Source organism: Cynocephalus volans, chromosome 3 (genome assembly GCF_027409185.1).
Source record: "Cynocephalus volans isolate mCynVol1 chromosome 3, mCynVol1.pri, whole genome shotgun sequence".
NCBI lineage: Eukaryota > Metazoa > Chordata > Mammalia > Dermoptera > Cynocephalidae > Cynocephalus > Cynocephalus volans.
In genome coordinates, this window is record NC_084462.1 from 7,439,468 (window position 1) to 7,459,298 (window position 19,831).

Below are 19,831 nucleotides of genomic sequence, written 5' to 3' on the forward strand. Positions count from 1 at the left end.
AAATGACCAAAAAATAAAAAATAAATAAAATAAAATAAAAAAAGTATATTTAGGGTTGTGCTTCATCATCACAACCTAATGGTCATTCTTTTACATTTTTCATATCTGTAGATTCACATTTGTAGTAAAATTCATAAAGATAACCTATAGTTGGGTGTTCAAAAAACTTTAAAATTTTTTTTTTACGTATTTACCACTTCTGGCACTCTAGTTTTTTAGGGGGAATTCAAGTTTTTAACTAGTGTCATTAACCTTTTGCCTGAATAACCTAACATTTATTTTAGAGCAAAGCTTCCATTAGCAAATTTTCACGACTTTTAGTTGCCTGAGAAATATTTAATTTCATCTTTACTGTAGAAACATATTTTTTTCAGGTTGTAGAATTTTAGTTTGAAACAAGGGTTTCTTTCAGCATTTTTAAAATGCATTTCCTTACTTCTTACTTTAGTAGTTTCTAATACAAAATGTGCTGTCATTTTTATCCTTTTTCCTTTATATATAATGTGAGTTTACATCTACAGGTACCAGGGCTTAGGAATTCAACATACTTTTTGTGAGGGAAAATAACACACAACACCCATTGATGGTTATCTCCAGCTATAACGCCTCTCTATCAGTATCCTGGGGGATTATTTAAGTTGCTCAACTCCTTGGCCCAAATCCTCAAGCTCATTTAAGAATATTATCCAGAACAGTATAGTATAATATTTTTTTCCTTTCCTGCTGATCTACTGTAATGAAAGAATCAAAAGAAAAAGAAGAAAATTTTATCTTTAGGTTTAGGGTAATCCTTATTTTGTTCTCTGGTGGAAGTTTTCCAACTGAGAGATTTTTCTAATCCAGCATCACCTAAAAATGCAGGGCCAGGATGTGCACATTTTCCAAGTGTGTCATTTATAGGTATGGTGATAGAGACCACTTGTTATGCTCTCATTTTGTTCCTTTGTCCAGGCAATCTATTAATCTAATAATATAATATCACTTAGTGTCTACTCATATCTATATATCTACCTCAACATCTATACATATCTATATCTATTACATGAGAAAAAAGCACCTAAACTGCAAACAGTGTCATCCCCAATCTGTTCACTACATCCATTTTAAAAAAGGCCATTCCAATATTCTATCAGCCCCAGCAGCACCCAACTACTGCATTGTACATGTCCCAATATCATGTCGTTCCCAGAACATCTCATGGCCATGTTCTCATTTCCCCATTGATTCCACGGGTACCTGGATCCTTTGGTCTAAGTCATGGGATCTCCCATTTAAAGGAGTCAGACATTCTGAGTCCTCAGAGCATAGTGATATGAGCTCAGTTAATCTCATATTCATTTGGTACATGCATCAGTCTCAGTAGGAAGGATTTGCTGCCACCTCCTGGGTGGAATGTGTTCCATGTAACGAAGTTGTCACCAGATGACTTGGCTGGTATTTACAAATAATGGCATCACATCAAGACCTCTCTGATGTTGGCAGGCTGGAATTTCAGTCACAGCAGTGGTAAGATGACTCTCGGTGAGAGACAGTCACTCACCAAGGAGTTGGTCCATTCATATCCTCAATTTCTGCACCATGGCTACTCTATTTATGGCCCTACCTCATGCGTTGAGGTTGATGAAAACAGAGTGAATAAACTCTCCTGGATTAGTCATATAATTCCGCCTGCTCTATTGGCGCCTCCCCCTGCTGCAGACTGCTCTTGCTTGCTACTCAGGGATAGGCTTGTGTTGGGAAGTAGAAGTTTCTCTTATCCTTACTAGGGCTCATTTTTTGAAAGTATCTATGTGTCTGGGCCTTGAGGGTGGGGCTGTCTCTGTTACTGTCTCTTCCCCTCAATGGCAGCAAAACTCTACCGTATAGATTTGGTTGTTTTGGGATATAGATTTTCTGTCCCTCCCTTAAAATGTGTATATCTCTAATGGTATTTGTCTAAGATCATGAACCCAGGACTGTCTCCTGCACTACCCCTAGGGATAGAGGGGCTTTTCAATTTACTCTTTTCCAGCCACAATGGGTCACCACCTGGGACCTGGGTTTTGCTAACCCTCTCCCAATGGATTAGGGCTTTTGCTCCCTATTGGAGAAGGATCAGGACAAGGGGTGAGATTTCAGACCATACAGTGACAGCTAATCATGTCAGCACCACAAATATGGGGTGTTTACCTTTCCCCCAACTTTATTGTGAATACTCTTTTCATACTCATGAACAAGAGGGTGTGAGTGAGCACAAACTGCCCCTGTCTGATGTCCCCAAGTATTCCTGTTTTTTGAGATGCCCTCTAACATTGACCCCTAAAGAATCATTGCACGGTTAGCGGATCTCTTCTTCCCAGCTTGCATGACAGACACTTATCTTCATGTGCTGTGCCTCAGGGGCACCCATCAGTACATTCAGTTTATCCTTAGAATTGAAGCTGGACAGCTGCTCTAAGAACCCAGCTTCTAGAAGACCTAAGGAAAAGTTAATATTTCGAAGTTTATCTTACTTTCACTCATTGCTAGAGTTGAAGTGAACCTTTCTCCAGATTTCATACCCTGGGCAAAAGCCTGAATATTAATTATATTGATTTATTGATTTTATTGGGAAACAATTTTTTTTTTTTTAAGATGACCGGTAAGGGGATCTTAACCCTTGACTTGGTGTTGTCAGCACCACACTCAGCCAGTGAGCGCAACCGGCCATCTGTATATGGGATCCGAACCCGGGGCCTTGGTGTTATCAGCACCGCACTCTACCGAGTGAGCCACGGGCCGGCCCCGAGAAACAATTTTCACAAATAAAATGCACCATTTATAGGAAGAATAAGTTCTGCTGTGATAGGCTGTCTAGAGCTATTATTACTATATTGTATATTTCTACATGGCTAGGAAAGAGGATTTTGACTGTAATCACCATGAAGAAAAGAAAACATTTCAACGGATGTGTATGCCATCTACTCTAAGTGAATCAGGTACTGTATATGCATGTATTGAAGCAACACACTGTGCCAAACAAGTATGTACAATTAAATTTTAAAATAAAAAAGAAATCGAAATTTACTATTTTTAAGCATGTAAATGGATGGTTTTAAGTATATTCACGATTTTGTGCAACCCACACCATTACCTATTTCAATATAATTTCCATCACCTAGCAAGAAATCCCATATTAATGCATAGTCAGTCCCAATTCTCGCTTTTCCTTCAGCCTTAAGCAATCACTAATCTACTTTCTGTTTCTATGGACTTGCCTATTGTGGGAATTTCATATGAATGGAGTCATACAATATATGTCCTCATGTGTCATTATTCATAATAGCCAAAGAGTGGAAACAACCCAAATATCCATCACTTGACGGATGCATAAACAAAACATGGTTTATCCATGTAATGCAGTATTATTCAATCTTAAAAAGAAATGGACTCCAATTACATGCTATAACATAGGTGAGCCATGGAGACATTATGCTTATTTGATATGTACTTTTCAAATATGAGTTGGAAAACCTTTTGACTATTTTCTTGCATAGTCATAAGGATGAATGAAGCGTCATGGGCTTCACTTCCTTAAGTCTCAGGTTCTTAGTGATTGCTACTTTAATCCAATGACTAAAGGCAAGAGAGGCAAAGCCTACAACAGAGATAGACACCAAGCTGGGATGCTTTTCCCCAAAAGTAACTGTAGAGTAAGCCCTCAAATTTATCCTAAGTAGATGCTGACTTTGGAAAAACAAGCTCTATTCACTGATGTAAAAGTGTCAAGGTACATTTCATATGGTTGTGTTGGTGAAAGATACAGTCCCTTCTCACAGTGCATCCTCTCCAAAACTCACTGAGGCACAGAAGGGCAATCGAAAGGGGGTCATGGTGCTGCCTCTACTTAGTCATGCTAAACAGATGATAATACCACAGTGCAAACAGAAGACACAGATGCACAGGAAGTGGCCAGGTGGAGTCCCAGTGTTCCCTGTCATAGAAATTTGTATTAGTTACCTCACAGAAGCCTGGTTATGGTTTCTCAGGGCTGGGGCTGAGAAGTGTACCTGATGATCTAGGGTCAAGAGTAGACTGATCTCTTCTCTGGTTTCATCTATAACTTTCTTCTTTCCAGATCAGAATTTTATCTCTGACATAATTCACAAATCTAGACAGTGAATCCAATCCTTGATTTGTAATAGATAACCCATCTTCCAAACATGGGCCCAGAGATGTACTGCAGTTGGTGAGTCATTCTCCATCACTTGTAACAGAGGGGCCTAACTAACTAACTTATGCAAAATATATTATGCGGAAATTAACCACAGATATCTGGATCATTTGCAAAGGATTCTGCATAATTAGTTGATGATTCTGTGATTTTAATTCTGTTCTGATGAAATACAAATCTCACACTCTTTTTATTACATAATGTAGCCTTCCTAGTCATGGAAGTCCAGCCTCAGTGACAAAACTGACCTGTTATAGACAGGTGACATAATTACTGAAACAGGCTGCAGCAAACTTAGAGTGAGAATCAAGGGAAATCTGACTTGCAGGCTCAGTGGTTAAGGCAAATAGTTCACAGTGTTCCCAGAGTTAATATACATAATTATGGGGTAAGGTGATAGTTTCTTGTGTGTTGAGCATAAGGTGAATGTCAGCTGCTCCAATGGATAATAATCATCATTTGCCCGGTTTTCAGACCCATCCATTTGTCAGGCCTGAAGACCATTGAATAAAAGAAATGTAGTTCCTATTGAAAATGAAATTAGCAAGGCCACAGTAAGTTTTATACAGTAGTGTTTTTGTTAATCTTTCCCTACTAAGTGCTATGTGTATGTGTTCGTTTATCATTATTTTTTTACTTTGAAAAATGTGATTTTATTTTATTTATTATTTTTATTATGAGTATTCATGAGATACAGAGCTAATTGTCACCCCTCATGCCCATGATGTGAGGGCCAGATTCATACTGGGGCATACCCATTACCAGAAATTACTTTTGTACCCCATATCCCCCACCCAATTATCCCGCAACCTCCCTCCCCCCCCACTCCACTTTGTAGCCCTAGGAATGTTCCCTCCCACTGTAAGACCACGGCACTACTGTGGTCTTTCTTTCCTTCCTTCCTTTCTCTCTTGGCTCCCACATATGAGTGAGTACATGTGGTATTTATCCCTCTGTGCTTTGCTATTTCATTCAACATAAGTTTCTCCATGTTCGTCCATGTTGTTGCAATGGGAGTATTTCATTCTTTTTTTATGGCAGAGTAGTATTCCATGATGTATATATGCCACAGTTTCCTTATTCAATCATCCATCGATGGACATTTAGATTGGTTCCACATCTTGGCTATTGTGAAGAGAGCTGCAATGAACATAGGAGTGCAGGTATCTCTTCGACATGATGATTTCCATTCCTCTGGATATATACCTAGAGGAGGGATTGCTGGATCATATGGAAGATCTGTCTGTAGTTGTTTGAGAAACCTCCATACTGTTTTCCATAGTGGTTGTACTAATTTACGAGGTACTTGAAGCTGCAGCAGTAACTGTTGAAAGTGCCACACTAAGGAGGAAATGCCCTAAAGTGTTTGGTGGCTGCTCACCCATCCTTAACCACCCCCACCCCAGTAATATGTAAAAGATCCTGTTAAAGTTTTTTTACTTATGCTAATAAAGGCATACCACCTAACATGCTAATGACTAAAACTAGCAGTATTAGAGCAGTAAAGTGAAAATAGGAAGCCTATAGGAATTATCTAAATGTCTATTCAAAAGAAACAAAGCAGCAGACAGGACACTTTGCTCTATAGTTGCATTTGTAGGCAAGTGGTTGAATTGAACAGTCAGATTTACCCACATTAACAAAAATTTTACAAAGCTTCCCCAAGACACCAGAATAAAACTTGACCTTTCCAGTCAAAGGATACAAAGAGGTCTCTTCTATGTCCTAGAGTTCAATGAGTTCAGGTTGGCAATAAAGGAAAAAGGAACAAGCTTTGGATTTATCGAACAGTCACACCAAGTTTCTCTGGCACACAGACACCCTTTTCTTGGTACTCTTGTCAGGTCATCCACAAGTTGTCTTCATCTTTCATAGTATCTGCTAGAACTGAACCACCCAGGACTACCATATGCTTTCTGTGTGGTGAGTCTGCAATGAGGATCATAAATTTAGAAAGATTTCCCACATCTCCCTTTAAAACTCGTTCTAAGTAAAACTGTTTAAGTTCTCATTCCAACCATGATGGCAGGCCAGGGTACATAGTAGACCCTCCAGAAAGCACAACGTGCTTATTGAATTCAGATCTGGTATCACTGTCAGCCACCTACATTGTGTTAAAAAGCAAATCAGCAATGCCGACTCCCTTGACATTGATCAAGTGAGGCTGAAATAAAGCTGATGCTTCAAATCTCTCTCCCCCAACTTTGATAATGCATTTGTCTGAGAGTGTATAAGATACAACTAATACTGTGGTTTCTAAGGCCAGTTTCTGCTCTTGCTCGATATTATATCCCACATAACACAGTATTTCTTTAATCATGCAAACCGTTTCAAAATCAGGAGTATGCTTGAAGGCATATCCTTGCAACAGAAGCAGTTTGATAAGATATGTAGCAATATCCAATCTCTTGGTAAGGTGAGGGAGAGAAAAGCCTTCATGCACAGAGCAAATGTGAGTTACACGGTCTCCGCCACTACACCAGCCAACAAACTTTGAGCATACAAACTCAGAACTGCCTGGATGGCTGCATGCACACCAGACACTGGTAAGTTTCAAACATTACGTCTACAATTTTCTCTCTGTTTTTGGTTGGGTTCACAGGAGGTTCTATGAGTAGGATTTCACAAGTTCTGGTATCTATGTTAAGTTTCTCTGGTCCAAATGTATAGTCCCACAGGTGGTTCATGTCATCCCAATTTCATACTATGCCCTTTTCGACAGGGTAGTTAACTTCTAACATTGAACGCAATTCACTTGCTTCATCACCAACCATAAGATCCTCGATTTCAATGTTTCCCACTTTGGTGGTCGATCTGATAATAGGTCTTCCAGCCAAAGCTGGAAGGATGTGTTCTGGATAGTTAGAGCCTGCATATCCACACTTCACAAACCCAGTGTGTTATCGCACACCATCATCTTCCTCCCTGGCTGTCCATCATCCACTCCTGGGAGAGCTGCTGCTGCAGAACCGACAGCCGCCGCCTGGCCCTTTCCTTTTCCTCCTCCTCTCTTTTCCAGCCCATCCTTCTGCCCAACTTTCTTCCCCCAACCCTATTTATTTATTTTTAATTGTACATTTTTAGAGGGTACAGTTTATTGTTTCAATACATGCATGTATTTTATAATGATCCAATCAGAATATTTAGCTTATCTATCACTGAAACATTTATCATTTCTTCTCTCCTCTTTTCTGGCTATCTTGAAATATCAAATACAATAATATTAGCTATAGTCACCAGGACTTATTTTTGCTATCTAATTGTAACTTTGTAACTTAGTGCCCATTAACCAGCTTCTCTCAATTCCTCCCATTCCACACATTCCCTGCCTCTGGTAACCACTACTCTACCCTTTTTCTCCTTAATTTATTTTTTCTTAATTGACCTATGATAATTCTATATATTTATGAAATACAATATGGTATTTGGGTACATTTATATTGTGTGCAATGATCATATAAGGGTATTCAGCATATTCATCATCTCAAACATTCATCTCCTCTTTGTGTTGAGAACATTCAACATCCTCTCAACTAGCTACTTGAAGTTATACAGTAATTTGTTGTTGACTGTAGTCTCCCTGAATTATTACAGAATGCTAGATCTTATTCTTATACCTCTACGATTTTGTATCCATTGACCACTCTGTCTCCCATCCCCCCTGCTTTTTCCTACCCTTACTAGTCTCTATAACCACTATACTTCTCTCTACTGCTGTGAGATCAACTTTTTTAGCTTCCACATATAAGTGAGAACATGTGCTATTTCTCTTTCTGTGCTTGGCTTATTTTACTTAACATAATTTTCTCTAAGCTCATCCATAATTTTCTGCAAATGGCAGAAGTTCATACTTTTTATGGCTAAGTAGTATTCCGTTATATATATTTACCAAATTTCCTTTATCCAATCATCCACTGATGGACATTTAGCTTGGTTCCAAATCTTGGCTATTGTGAACAGAGCTGTGATAAACATGGTAGTACCAGTATCCCTTTGACGTGTTGATTTCCTTGCCTTTGGATATATACCCAATAGTGGGATGGCTGGATTGCATGGTAGTTCTCCCTGCAGTTCTCTGAGAAACCTCCATATTGTTTTTCATAATGGTTGTATTAATTTCCATTCCCACCTACAATGTATGAGAATTCCCCTTTCTCTTCATCCTTGCCAGTATTTGTTATTTTCTGTCCCAATGACAATAGCCATTCTAAGTTGGGTAGGATGATAACTCATTGTTTTCTGATTTGCATTTCTCTGATGATTATTGATGTTGACCATTTTTTCATATACCTGTTGACCATTGTATGTTGTCTTTCGAGATATGCCCATTCTCAAAAGATTATTTGTTTTCAAGGATTATTTGTTCTTTTTACTATTAAGTTGTTTGAGTTACTTGTATATTCTGCATATTAATCTCTTGCCAATTGCATAGTTTGCAAATATTTTCTCCCATTCTGTTGTCTCTTTACTCTGTTGATTGTTACCTTTGTTTTGTAGAAGCTTTTGGATTTAATATAATCCCATTTGTTTACATTTGCTTTTTTTTGGCCAGTGCTTTTGATGTCTTATTCATTAAATCTTTGCCCAGTCCTATGTCCTGAAGCATTTCCCCTATGTTTTATTCTAGAAATTTTACACTTACGGGTCTTCTATTTAAGTTGCTAATCCATTTGGAGTTGATTTTGGTATATGGTGAGTTATAGGGGTCTAATTTCTTTCTTCTGCATATGTATCTCCAGTTTTCCCAATACCATTTATTGAAGATGCTGTCCTTTCCCCAATATGTTCTTGGTTCCTTTGTTGAAAATCAGTTGGATATAGGTACATGGATTTATTTCTGGATTCTCTATTTTGTTCCATTGGTCAATGTTTCTGTTTTTACGCCAGTACCGTGGTGTTTTGATTACTGTAGTTTTGTAATATAATTTGAAGTCAAGGACTGTGATGCTTTTCCACTTTGTTCTTTTTGCTCAGGATTGCTTTAGTTATTTGGGGTCTTTTGTTGTTCCCTATAAAATTTTGGATTTTTTTTTCTATTTCTGTGAAGAATGTCATTGGTAGTTTGATGGGGATTGCATTGAATCTATAGACTTCTTTGGGTGGTATGGTCATTTTCACAATATTTTTTCTTCCAGTCCATTAACATGGGATGTCTTTCATTTTTTGTGTCTTTTATTTCTTTAATCTGTGTTTTATAGTTTTTCTTGTGGAGATCTCTTACCAATTTGGTTAAATTTATTCCTAGGCCTTTGGGTGGGGGTTGTTTTTTTGTTTTGTTTTGTTTTTTGCTGTTGTTGTTATTGTAAATGGGATTGCTTGTTTGATTTCTTTTTATGCTAGTTCATTGTTGTTGTATAGAAATGCTACTTAATTTTTTTTTTAATGTTAATTTTGTATCCTGCCACTTTACTAAATTTGTTTATCAGGTCTAGGAGTTTTCTGGTGGAGTCTTTAGGCTTCTCTCTATACAGAATCATGTCATCTGCAAACAGGCATGATTTGACTTCCTCCTCTTCAATTTGGATGTCCTTTATTTATTTCTCTTGCCTAATTGCTCTAGCAAAGACTTCCAGTAGTATGTTGAATAAAAGTGATAAGATTGGACGTCCTTCTCTTGTTTCAGTTCTGAGGGGGAAAAATTTTAGCTATGGGTTATCTATGGGTTTGTCATATGTAGTCTTTATTATATTAAGATACCTTCCTTCTATACCTAATTTGTTGAGATGTTTTATCATGAAGGGATATTGAATTTGATTGAATGCTTTTTCTGCATCTGTCAAGATGATCATGTTTTTTTTCATTCAGTCTGTTGATGTGACATATTATGTTTATTGATTTGTGTATGTTGAACTATCCTTGCATCCCTACGATAAATCTCACTTGGTCATGGTGTATAATCTTTTTGATGTGCTGTTGAATTTTGTTTGTTAGTGTTTTATTGAGAATTTCTGCATCTATGTTCATTAGGGATATTGGCCTACAGTTCTATTGCTTATTGTTGGTGTGTCTTTGCCTGGTATTGCTATCAAGGTAATGCTGGCCTCATAGTATGAGTTTGAAAGAATTCCATCCACTTCAACTTTTTGAAATAGTTAAGAAGTATTTGTATTAGTTCTTCTTTAAACATATGGTAGAATTCAGCAGTAAAGCCATCTGGTCTTGGGTTTTACCTTGTTGGGAGACATTTTATTACTGATTCAATCTGGTTACTTGTTACTAGTTTACTCAGGTTTTCTATTTCTTCTTGGTTCAGTTTTGGCAGGTCATATGTGTCCAGGAATTTACCCATTCCCACTAGAATTTCAAATTTATTGGTGAATAGTTATATAGTCTCTAATGATCTTCTTTTCCCCCAGTGGTATCAGTTATAATGTCTCCTAAATAATTTTTGGTATTATTTATTTAGGTATTTTTTCTTTTTCTCACGGTTAAACTAGCTAATGGTTTGTTGATTTTTGTAAAATTTTTGTCTATTTCATAAAATTTTTAGAAAAGTTTGTCATCTTTTTATAAAAGCAACTTTTCATTTGATCTTTTGTATTTTTAGTCTCAATTTTATTTATTTTGCTCTGATTTTTATTATTTCTTATCTTCTGCTTATTTTGGGTTTGGTTTGCTCTTGCTTTCATAGTTCCTTGATATGCATTTTTAAGTTGTTTATTTGAAATATTTCTCTTTTTTAATATAGGTGTTTATTGCTATAAACTTTCCTCTTAACACTTCCGTGGCTGTATCCCATAGGTTTTGGTATGCTGCGTTTCTGTCTTTACTGGTTCCAAGAAGTGTTTTGATTTTCTTCTTAATCTTTTCTTTGACCCATTTATCATTCAAGAGCATATTGTTTAATTTCCATGTATCTCTGTAATTTCAAAGGTTTCTCTTGTTGATTTCTAGTTTTATTCCATTATAGTCAGAAAAAATACCTGATATGATTTTGATTTTTCGAAGTCTCTTTTGAGACTTCTTTTCTGGCTTAACATATGGTCAATCTTGGAGAATGTTCCACATGTTGATGAAAAGAATGTGTATTCCATGGCTATTGGATGAAATGCTCTGTAAATGTGTATTAGGTGGATGTTGGTATATGGTGCCATTTGAATCCAATGTATCTTTGTTGATTTTTGTCTCAGTGATCCATCTGAGAAAGACTTTATTTTTCTCATATTGTAAGTATAGCTTTTCAATGTATAATAATCTTGACTGGTCTTTTTTCTTTCAGTAATTTGAATAAATCATCACATTCTCTCCTGGCCTTTAGGGTTTCTGCTGAGAAGTCTGCTGTTACTCTAATGGGGATTCCCTTATAAATAACTTGTCATTTTTCTCTTGCTGTTTTTAGAATTCTTTGTCTTCAACATTGGATAGTTTGACTACAGTGTGTCTTGGAGTGGACCTTTTTGGGTTGAATCTATTTGGGGATGTTTGAGCTTCCTGGATTTGGATATTCATATCTTTCCCACGACTAGGGAAGTTTTCAGCTACTATTTTGTTAAATATATTCTCAATATCTTTTTTGTTTTCTTCTCTTCTGGAATACACATAATTTGAATATTGTTCCCTTAATACTAGTCCAAAGATCTTGTAGGCTTTGTTCATTCTTTTTTATACTTTTTTCTTTTCTATTTTGTCTCCCTGTGTTATTTCAAAACTGCTGTCTTCAAGATCAGCGATTTTTTTCCCTACTTGATCTAGACCATTATTGAGAATCTCTGATGTATTTTTATTTCATTCAATAAATTCTTCAATTCCAGGATTTTTGTTCTGCTTTTAAAATAATATCTGCCTTTACATAGAATTTCTAATTCAGATCATGAATTGTTTTTCTGATTTTATTGAATTGTTTATCTTTATTCTCTTGTATCTCAGTGAGTTTCCTTAAGATTATTAATATGAATTTCTTTTCCAGCAAGTTGGCAATTTGGGATTCTTTGAGATCAGTTACTGGAGCAACATTGTGTTTATCTGTTGGTTTCAGTTACCTCATTTTTTCATGTTTCTTGTTTCCCTGTGTTGATATCTTTGTATCTGGAGGAACTATTACCTTTTTTAATTTTGTAGAGTGGTTTGCATGGAGAATGACTTTCACCTGCAAATGCATTCTAGGGTGTTGATTGGTAGAACACAATGGCTTTGTTTAGGATAAATGCAGTAGTGTAGACTCTGCATAGTTTCTTCAGTTGTAGTCTACTTTCACTGTGTCTGCACATGCTTCAGCACCCTATGCTTGGGAGGTTTGTAAAAGCAGTGGCACAGCTTTGCTGGGGGAGGGTTCGCTATGTTGGTTCACAGGCTGGGGGTGTGCACATGCACCCCATGGGCCAGTCATCTCAGGAACTAGATTACTGGGGATGGGGTTGCTGGATTGACTCTCAGGCTGGGAGTGTGAATGTGTGGCATGTCAGGGTCTCCAGGACTGGTTTGCCAGTGTCAGTGTCACCATGATGGTTCTGTTTCTCACTTGGATGTGTGCAAGAAACGGTTCAAAAATTAGGAATGGGTCTTCCAGGGCTGAGGCACCCAGCTTGTTTCTCTGATCTTGGGGCTGGGTGCACTTTGGCTTGACTAACTGGGTGCAGGTCTGCTGGTGGCCGTTCTGCCATATCACTTCTTGTGACCAGATGCAAGGTCATGTTACCTTCTGTGGTTTTGGAGTGGGTCTGCCAAGGGTGGGGCTGCTGAACCACTTCTTGGGTGGTCTATCATAGAAGGAAAGGCACCTGGTAATCACTTGACAAGTCTCTCCTGAAAAGGTGAGTAAGGAGGAAGCAGTACTGCATATCATAAAAATGATGGTAACAATTTCAAAGACTTGAATGATGAAGAGATGCTGGTTCCTACTACACTTAAATTTGATTCCATTGCATGGTACCTGAAAAATCAAGATGGATTGTGGCACGTGTTCTTGGACCACCACAAAATAAAAAAATTCACCTCAATTTGTTTACTATAGAGTATGGATTAATAGATATATTTCTTGGATCTATTTAGTAGAACACAATGTTTATGTAGCTGTTGATTGGGCAAATGTGTTATTTCCAAAACTCAATAGAAAAGGTGTCAGGAATAATTGCATTCACTTGAGTAAGATAACAGTATACATGCACCATCTTTCCCAGGGCTATGTTGAGCCCCAGCCCTGTTACAGTACAGTCTGAAGGGACCAGGATCATATTCATATTCTATAGACCATCACACTTGTTCATCCACTCAACTAATAATGTCATTTTAATTGGACTTGATGAGAAAGAAGTAGCAAGTGGTCTAGATCCTGTGATGGTCCATACATGCTGCAGAAGGTAGAGTTTTAAAATAGCTATAAATGTTTTAGGAACTGCCACATCAGTGAAAATTATAAGAGACTTGTTGTCTGAATCATCAAATATACTCCCTACTAGGTGAAGAAAAACATTTTAAATCTTGCATCTTACAAAATAATAGGCAGAATGCTCTATTACAAAAACCCTAGGGGCTTGAAGACAGGAAATGATACACACAGAGTTACTGATCTCTTATATTTATCTGTTGAGGCCAGCCAGACTATGTCTTTGGCTATGAGCCAGTGAGTATAAAATGGGCTCATATGGAATGGCCACGATGGTGGATACAGTCTATGCATGGGGGTAACAATACAGGTTTCTTACTACCAAGGATATCTTTACCACTGCTGTTGAATGTCCAAACTTCTAGCATCAGAAAGTCACTCAGAGCCCTTGATATAGCTCCAGCCCTCAAGCAGATAAAGTAGCCACTCATTGAAAGGTGATTACATCAGATTCATTCCACAGACAGGCAGTGATTTATCTTGATCAAGATTGTCACGTGTTTCAGGTAATGTCTTCCTTCCTAGCAAGTTCTCAGGCAGAACCACTGTTTATGGGTTTGTTGCTTCACACTAGAGTCCCTACTTTACAGCAAAGGAGATGCAGAAATGCTACACGGCCAAGGAATCCCTTGGTCTTCTCACATGCAGGGTCACATAAGAGATGCCAGCTGATGGGATGTGCAGTGGCCTCAGTGGTACAGCTGAGATGCCAGCATGGAGACAACACCCTGCAGTGGTAGAGCACGGTGCTTCCTGATGAGGTACCATGGATATTTCTATGCCTGGTAACAATTTGTGATGTTGTATCTACAGTGGGTAGAATATATAATCCTGAGAAACTAGGGTTTAATTAGAAGTGAACCTTCACTTGTAGTTACACCCTTGGGAACATGTGCTTCACATCCCACAACAGCAGGGTTCCTAGGTCTAGATATTCTGGTCCCTGGTCCCAGACTCAACCCTAAAAAACAGCTTATTTAAGAGATTTGTCCTCTGAAACCTGGGCAGGTCTTCTCCTCTCCTTCTCAGGAGGCTTCTGGGCCCCTGGGGTCTCCTAATGGACTAGGGTCTGCCTTTGAGGGGTTGTCCCTCCAAGAACAAGGTCTCTCCTCCCTCTATTGAAATCTCACTGAGGTAGACAGGACTATAAGCATGGGGGTCATAGTTCTCCTTCCACTCTCGCTGGCTATGCAGATGGATGAGACCACAGCATCTAGAAGGACAGACAGACACACAGGGTATGGCTGTTGGGTCAAAGCCTGGTCCTCCCCTCATAAGTTTTTCCAACAGCAGCCTCACAGGAGGAGGAACTGCCCATCCCATGGAGCCTGGCTCTTATTCCATGGGCCTGGAGATAGGATGGGTACAATTTTCCCTTCAGATATTTCAGATATAGGTAGAATCTCCCCTGACCCATGGCTGATGTCTGCCTGATCTGTCCTCATCTAACCCAAAGCCAGGACATAGCAGCAAAGAGACTCGGTGCCTTCCTGATTTGGACTCTTCCAGGTGAGATTGACTAAGGGCTGGTCCTTCTCTTTCAGAATCTCCCCATGGAGTCTCCTTTACCCCTTCAGCCCACCCATCATCACATGATTGTGGGGCCCTAACCATGGCCAGTTGTCTTGCCAGCCCTGGAGATGCTTCAGGGAAGACACAGGGTCATGCTGCACAGTAGAATCAGATCAACAGAGACACATTTAACATTTTACTGTGCAGTTCAAGTTGAGCTGCATTGTGCCAAAAAGAACAAAGCAGAAATACAGGGAAATAAGAAATGGATACCTGATTCTTCTCCTGGCCCTGGATTGTGGATTTTCTTTCAATAAAACAATTTCAGAAATACCACATCATCATGCATAAGTGGGAGCTGAATCCATAAATAAAAAAATAAACAGTAAAGAGAGACAGAGAGATGTTGCTTTGCTTCCCACAGATTTGTCACCCCTTTTCCCCTGGGTGACAGAGCCACCAAAGATTACACAAAGCCCATCTCTTCTGAGCAGCGAGAAGCCCCCAAAAGGGGTTAATCTCCCAGAACTCTCAAAAGAGAGGCATTCCTTCCATTTGGGAAATTAACCATGAATTGGGGTTCTCTTCCTGCATTTATTCTCCAGACCAGGAAGTTACAGGAAGAGAACATAGCTGGGGTTTTTGCTAAGTACAGTTTAACAAGTTTAACAATAGAAGCTGGTAACATTCAGTAAGACAAGCAAGGTGACCTTCTATAATGCAATTTTCAAGAAGTTAGGTTGATCCACCAACAAAAGCTTGATTTTAGCAAACATTCTCTTCTTACAGCAATTTCCCAGTATCTTTACATATCAATCAGTAACCTGTCTGTCCTTGAGCCAGCAGCCTTGCTGTGCCATAAATCTTTATCTTACACCGGAGACTTTATAGCCTGAGGAAAATTTCCAATCCTCTGCAAGGTCAATATTTGAAACTGCAAGGCTTTGAAAAACCAGGCTCTATGAAGTACATTTGCTTTATGCATACTCCACATTGAGAAAGAAAGAAACAACAATCACAATAGTGTTGAACTTTTAGAAAGAGAGAAAGGAAGTGTGGTTACTAGAGGTGGAAAAGGGAAGGGGAGGGGGAGAGAGAGGGAGTTAATGAGAAACTGGTTATTGGAAATGAGGAATGATTACATATTGTAATGATGAATAAGCTAACTATCCTGATCTGATCATACTTTGTACACAATGATTGAAAGTCAACTTTGTATCCCACATGTATGTATAATAAATTATCTTTAAAAAATTGTTCATTCATAGATCTCCTTCTTCCTTCTCCTCCTCCTCCTCTTCCTCTCCTACTTCTATTTTTTTTAATTTTTATTTTTTGGAAGCTTCATCTACTTCCATCCCCTTGGAAACAATCCTTGGCTCCTTCTTGCTTCCTCAGTGCTCCTAATTTTCTTTCTCGGAATCTTCTCCTCATTCTGTCATGCCTTTAAGCATTTGGGTTAGTGAGTTGGGTTACAGCTCTGATTTGTGTGGGAAAACTGATCTTTATTTAAATTTTTACGTTTTGTCTACTCCCTCTGTGACTTGAGCAGTAAAGTCATGAGAATACTTTTTATGAATTTTTAAGATGTATTTTTATCTGTTTATTTGAAAAATTATATAATTTAATATATTATATAATAAATAAATATGCATTATATAACATATTATTCAATTATAATTAAATTGGTTTTTCTTTTACTTTTATAATAGCCTATTAAAATGTGTTGAAATGTTGTAATTAAAAAAAAAGTCTTTAAAAATAGCATTCATATACCAAATCATGGCCAGATAGAAAAAATAAGCTCTACTCATGTAAAGTAGTTGTAGGGCATCTATAATTAACAATAATTTATTGTATGTTCTCAGATGGCTAGAGGAGAGATCAAATGTCCTCATCACAAAGAAATGATAAATTTTTATGGTGATACATATGCTAATTACCCTGATTTGATCATCACAAATTGTATACATGTATTGAAATATAACTCTGTATCCCATAAATATGTACAATCAATACATGTCAACTAAAATAATAATAATAGTGATGAAAAATAGTGTTTAATCTTTGTGTGTTTTTTGTTTTTTTAGAATTTACTTATTACTAATATTCATGAGATACAAAGCTGATTGTCCCCCCTTCCTGCTCATGATGTGGGGCCAGATTCATATTGGGAGCATACCCATTACCAGAAATTACTTTTGTACCCTTTGTCCCCTCTCAATTATCCCCCAACCTCCCTCCCCATCCCCCCCTTCTCTCCACTCCAATTTGTAGCCCTAGGAATGTTCCCTCCCTCTGTTGGATCATGGCACTACCGTGGTCTTTCCTGCCTTCCTTTCTCTCTTAGCTCTCACATATGAGTGAGCACATGTGGTATTTATCCCTCTGTGCTTTGCTTGTTTCACTCAACATAAGTTTGTCCAGGTTCATCAATGTTGTTACCAATGGGAGTATTTCATTCTTCTTTATGGCAGAGTAGAATTCCATAGTGTATATATACCACAGTTTCCTTATCCAATAACTTATTGATGGACATTTAGGTTGGTTCCTTATCTTGGCTATTGTAAACAGAGCTACAATAAACATGGGACGGCAGGTATCTCTTCAACATGATGATTTCCATTCCTCTGGGTATATACCCAGAAGAGGGATTGCTGGATCATGTGGAAGATCTATCTGTAGTTGTTTGAAAAACCTCCAAATTGTTTTCCAAAGTGGTTGTACTAATTTACAGTCCCACCAACAGTGCAGGAATGTTCCCTTTTCTCTACACCCTCGCCAGTATTTGTTATTCACTGTTTTTTTGATTGTAAGTGCTTGGAAGAACACATTAAGTCAAGTTGCTGGACCTGGAGTTTATTTTCTGGGAAGATTTTCTTTTTAAGATGTATTTGATTTAATAACTAGATGTTTCTGATTTTCTCTGTATTCCAGAGGCTGTTTTGAACAGTTTGTCTTTCTGTAATATTTTTCCATTTTATCTAAAGTAGGTAATTTCTTTATAATGTTGATGTATAATCTTTATTTATTTATTTATATTTTATTTTATTTTGTCGATATACAATGTGGTTGATTATTGTGGCCCATTACTGAAACTTCCCTCCCTGCCTCTTCCCTCTCCCCTCTCCCTCCCAACAATGTCCTTTCTGTTCGCTTGTTGTATCAGCTTCAAGGAATTGTAATTGTTGTGTCTTCTTACCTCACACCCTCACAAACAATACATGTTTGTGTATTTATTTATGAATTTTTAGCTCCCACAAATAAGTGAGAACATGTGATATTTCTCTTTCTGTGCCTGACTTATTTCACATAATTTCTTCTAAGTCCATCCATGTGGCTGCAAATGGTAGTATAGAGTAAAATTCTATTGTGTGGACATACCACATTTTCCATATCTGCTCATCTGATGATGGACATTTGCACTGGTTCCAACTCTTGGCTCTTGTAAATAGTGCTGCAATAAACATTGGAGTGCAGGTATCCCTTCAAAATGATGAATTCCATTCCTCTGGGTATATTCCCAGCAGTGGGATAGCTGGGTCATACGGTAGATCTATCTGTAATTGTTTGAGGAAACTCCAGACCATTTTACATAAAGGCTGCACCATTTTGCAGTCCTACTGACAGTGTAGGAGGGTTCCCTTTCCCACCACAACTTCATCAGCATTTATCGTTCTCAGTCTTTTGGATATTAGCCATCCCAACTGGAGTGAAATGGTATCTCAGTGTGGTTTTGATTTGCATTTCCAGAATGCTGAGTGAATAAATTTAGATAGTCCATGGGCTCAATCCCAAGAGTGGTTAAACCATCTCACCCTCAGTTTACAATTCTCAGTGAATCTCCTGTCCACCCTGACCCCAAAATGTTCTCTCCTCTTCCTATTGTGGGACTAATTCCATGTGTTTCTGTGTATCTCTTTTTAGTCCCTAAATGCCAGCACCATGGACAGGGACGAGAGATGGGATCTGCTCTTCTCTGCCCACCTCAGCTGGGTCCCTTCCCTGCAGGCACCAGTAATCTCGATGCTTCTTGAGATACGAAGTCCCTCCCTTCATCTCCACCTTCCTCTCCAGCTCCTCTGGAAACACCTTCTTCCGTAATGGTTTGAAGTGGAATGAATATGCTAATCATGTGGATTATATATCCCATGTTGTACATAGGTGATGATAGTCAACTCCAAAAGTATGTATAATTATTTCTGCTTGAATTAAAAAAAAAAAGATTTGAAGTGGAGAAGAGTAAGCTTAGAAGCTCCGTGCAGCCCTGGAAAGACCATGACTCCTTTAGGGTAAGAGGATTCTGTTACTCAACAGACACGAAGTGTGTATATGCAGGTCAGGGGCTGCAGACCCCACATACTGCTTATGATAGGAGTAAAAGGAGGATGTGGGGCTGTCACTGTCTCTTCTTTTCTTCTTGATCTCCATATCTTTTCCCCACAAGTCTGCTTCCTACACTCTTCAATCTACTCCCTTCCCTCCCCCTGCACTTCCTATGACTTTTGTGTGGGGGTAAGACATAGAGGGGCCCTGGGACTTCTATCTTTTTCCATCCCTCTGTGGGATGGATTTACCCTGTGACTGAACCTTCCTGTTGCTAATACTTCCCCATCCCAGTCGAGAGTTTTCCTGGCATAGGGCTGTGAGCTGAGAGTCTTGACACTGAATGAACATAAGATTGGGAGATCCTAACTTAAGACCATAAGCTCCAGCCTGTCACTGGGGTTTGACAACAGGCAGGAGAAGGTACTGTGTAAGCAGTAGCACCTGTAACACCCTTCCATGGGCCAAGGTCTCATAGG

The 19,831-nt window shown here is 38.4% G+C and overlaps 1 pseudogene; it reads right to left on the reverse strand.

Annotated features, from left to right (window-relative positions):
• Positions 1-5,972: 5,972 nt before the first annotated feature.
• LOC134371931 (actin-related protein 2-like) overlaps positions 5,973-19,831 on the reverse strand; it is a 96,842-nt pseudogene continuing 82,983 nt past the window's right edge.